Genomic DNA, 4,499 nt, shown 5'->3' with positions numbered 1-4,499 from the left:
GCCAAAACAGGGCCCTCCCTCCCCCTCGGCCTCTTCCTTCCTCCCTTCCCCGCTTCCCTGCCCTCGCTCTCCGCCTGGTCTCAGCCCCTTCCTTGAGCCGCGGCCCTCCGCCTCCTTTCTCGCCACGTGACGCGTCGGCACCCAATGCACTCGCGAGGCCGCGCCCCTGCCTCCCGCCCCGCCCTGCTCCCCCAGGCGCCCCGGGATAACGCGCATGCGTGCCAAGGCGAGCGTCCGGGCCGCTAGGCCCCGCCGCTGCTTCCTGTCCGCTGCCGGAGAGCTGGGATTGGCCTTGGAGGGCGGGGCCACGGGAGGACCCGCCCACCGCCCCGGGCGGGAGCGCTCTTTTCCCAGAGAAAGTGCTACCTGGTCCTTCCAGCTGTTAAGGACTGTCGCTGGGGCTCACACCCTACCCCGAAGCTCTCAAAAAGGGTTTTCGGCTTCTTCGCCTCCAGAAAACGAGAGGTTTTCCTTGCTTTTCCATCTGCCTCTCTTGAAGCTGTACAGCTGCCAAGTAAACAAAAGCAGTTCCAGCAGTCCTTGATTTTAGCCGCGATACGCGGCTCTGGTTGGGGACGGACAAGGAAAGATCTAACAGAAAGAAAGGATACCCAAAGGCGTAGTTTCCTGAACCACTAACAAATGTATGTCACCTACTAGGCCTTAGCCATGATAAAAAGCCGGTGATCCTTAGTCTCCAGCACAGAAAATGCCCTTTTGTTAGTCTGTTTCCCTCATACCGCCTTCATGCCCAACTTCTACAAAGCCGGTATTTGGCTTCTCATTTACTCTCTCTGAGTCTTTACATTCAAGAACTACATACAACTTTAGGGGAAATGGGGGGAAGGATTTCTAAGGGTGGGACTGGGAGGAGGGAAGGGGGCTGCGATCGGGATGTAAAGCGAATAAATAAATGAAAAAAAAACCAACTTCATCATGCTTAACTCTGCTTAGGTTGACTCAAAGAATATGAATTTATATCAGTGATAATAAAAATAAACTGCAAACCTTTTGCTTCTGCCCTATATGTTTTTTACAACCTACGTTGTTAGGTTGAATGTGGTTTTTTAATAAAACAGAAATAAAGGCAAGTATACTTTTCCCACCCCCATCTCCCATCTCCCATCTCCCACCTACTGTATCCCAGGCTATTTGAGTCGTTATGGGGCCAAGGATAAACTTGAACTTGTCATTCCCCTGCCTCCCATGGTCCAGTTCCCATCTTTCGAGCAACATCACACCTTGTTTAAGGAGATGCTTATTTTTAATTGTTTTGCTTCACATTACTAAACTCAGTACTACAGTCAAAACTTCCCATATCATCATTATTTCTTTTTCCTTTCTTAAAGTATCTACTCTTAGAACATTTACCTGCAGATATGTTGCTTATCAGATGTGCTTTCTATTTCTCCTTTACATACTTGCTGTTTGAGTTTTTTGAGTCATTAATTTATCTTTGTAACAAGTTTGATGTTAGGCAGTATTGTCTGTAGTCAATTCTAATAATCATAGCCAAAGATCATTTTCTTTTTAAATTCAAAGACATCACTGGACTTGACATCTAAGATGCTGTTTCTTTTCTTTGAAAAATATTATAACAACTGCACTCCCACATAATGAATGATCCTTTCATGTTACAAGTTTGGGCTATTGCTTTGCTTAAAGTCTTAATTCCATTCCTGGCATTTCACAATCAAAGAAGAAAATGATACGGTCTGCATCGGTACCATTCATCACAGACTTGAGTTTGACCCCCACCCCTGCCTCTTCAAAGATGATAGACTTTGACGAAGCTGTTTTAAAACTCGTTGTAACCTCGACATTTCCCTGGTAAAATGAAAATTGCCTTCAATTTCAATAATTTTAGAACTATTTTGATTGATTGATTAAATTCAGATCACTTACTATTGTAAAGCAATTACAAGTTCCTAGCAGATAATAATTTTTAGATGCTAAATAAAGTACATAAATACCATTTCTTTCCTCAAACAAATATCTACTCTAGTGGAAAGCAGTGATTCCTTGATCTCTCTCTCTCTCTCTCTCTCTCTCTCTCTCTCTCTCTCTCTCTCTCTCCTCCCTCCCTCCTTCCCTCCCTCTCTCTCTCTCTCTCTCTCCCTCCCCCTCCCCCCCTCTCGGGGTGTGTGTGTGTGTGTGTGTGTGTGTGTGAGAGAGAGAGAGAGAGAGAGAGAGAGAGAGAGAGAGAACAAGAAAGAGAGCACTAGAGAGGGGGGGGGACAGAGTGAGTAGTCCATGGCCCATAATAACCTTGTGGAGGTCAAAGAACAACTTGAGCCACCTCTCTCCACCTTTATTTGGGTTTCAGGTGACTCAGGAGCCCACCTGCTCCAAGAATGACTTTAGCAGAATTGTCACTTCATCAATAACGACAATTTTGATGCTAACAGTAACAGTTTTGTTTTGCTTTTTGTTAACACCTAGCCCATAAAAAAATTCCTTAAGTTATAATAAGAAGACATTTCCTTAATAAATAAATGCCATATATGGCATATCAGGCAAGCAATATTTTTTTTTAAAAAAATGCTTGCTGCACAGACCTAAAGCCAATATTGGCCATGTAGCAAAAGACAACTTTACATTTTTGATTCTTTCATCAATAACCCTGAGAGTTTGAACTCCATGCACCTGTAGCTAGAAATCAAGTGTAGGGCTGAATGCATGTAGTTCAGTACTCAACAACTCCAGACCAACAATTATCTAATTTTTCAAACTCAGGAAAATATTCTATTCCTTTTCTCTGATGACAGCATCTCAGAAACCAGGACTCAGAGTAGATCAGGTGGCTGGAGAGCTGACTCAGCAGCTCCACATCAGTGGCTGCTCTCCAGGGGACCTGGAGTTCAATTCCTAGCATCCACATGATAGCTCACAACTGTCAGTGACTCTGTTGCAGGGCATAAGACTCCCTCTTCTGGTCTATGAGGGCAGCTGGCAGACACATTATGCACAGACATGCAGGCAAAACGCTCATACACATAAAACAAAAATAATTTTAAAAAGAGTGGAATCATCTTCGAGGCTTACATGATTACCCATAGTCAGTCACCAAGTCATACTGAGTCTTCCTTTTCTCACAGCCTTCAACTTTCCCTCTCTGCCCTCGCCCTGGTTTATTTAATTTCTCTCTCTCTTGCTTAGCCAGACACAGGACTAGCCCATCTCCCTTCTCCAATTTCTCCTGCTTTCCAATGTCACTTTCCTTCATAGCAATTTGATGCCACCTCATCATTTCTAAAGACACTTGCTTGGAGCCATCAAACATCTGTTGGTTGCCAGTGCCAGTAGACACCTTCAATTCTTATCTTATCAGACCTCCAGGATATTTGACACTTTTGTATCAAAATCTTCCCTCTTACCACGTTCTCTGGGACTTTGCTCTCTCCTTGCTTTCCTCTTGGCACTGACTGTGTTTCTATCTTTGTCTTCCCTGGGGCTTTCTTCTCTCTACCTCTTAAATATTATTGGTCCTAGGACTTGATATTTTGGTTTTGTTTTTTATCCTTCACTTCCTTGGTTACTTCTTATGACCCTCATGTGACTGTGAGGTTTAAGTTGTAAACTCCTTGTAAACACAGCCTGGGGTCTGCCTTGTTCTGAATTCTTCTCTGGATCTTAGTGTTATTCAGCTAGTTTTCCTGGAGCTCTGCCCCAAGCCCTATCTGTGTCTTAGCTGCACCACTTTCCTAAGCATGTGCTCTTGGATAATGTTAAAATCATCTAGTCCAAGAGGCTAGAGCAATGTTCAAGAGCACTGGTGGCTCTTGCAGAGGACCTGGGTTCAATTCCCAGCCCCTTTGCAGTGGCTTAAAACAATCTGTAACCCTATTAACAGGCGATCCAACACCCTCTGGCTTCTGAGGATACCAGGAATACATGTGCACAGACATATATGCAAGCAAAACACCCATACACATACAATACTAATAAAGTTAATCCTTTTTTAAAAGGAGGTTTAGGTCTCAGTTTCCTGATCTACAGAATTGGAGAACAGTGCTGCCCACCACCTTTTGCCTCCAGAGTGAAATAAATCAACAGGCAGAAAGCATCAAGACAGTGGTGCTTTTATTCCCAGCACGCAGAAGCAGAGGCAGGTGGATCTCTGAGTTTGGGGCTAGCCTGGCCTATAGGGTGAGTTCCAGGACAGCCAGGGATGCACAGAAAGAAAAGAAAAAAAAAACTGTTTTGAAAAACCAAAATAATAAATAATTAATTAAAAATAATTTTAAAAGCAAGTGTAAAGCACCAAGACAAATGCAGAGCATATAGTAACATTATAAAATTCTAGACGATTCTATTATAATTACATGTGTGGTATTTGTTCACACCTCTTCCCTGGTGTTATACAGCCACACCACACTCAAGCCCCAATCTACCCAACCCCTATCAACCTCCTCAAACCTTCTAAGTTCCAATTCCAATAGGTCATCAAGTCTGTCTTTTTCAGACCTGGGAACTGAACCCGGTGGTGTGCAAGGATC

Source organism: Micromys minutus (assembly GCF_963924665.1).
Source record: "Micromys minutus genome assembly, chromosome: 21".
In the NCBI taxonomy this organism is placed as follows: domain Eukaryota; kingdom Metazoa; phylum Chordata; class Mammalia; order Rodentia; family Muridae; genus Micromys; species Micromys minutus.
Note: the sequence above shows the minus strand (reverse complement) of the source record.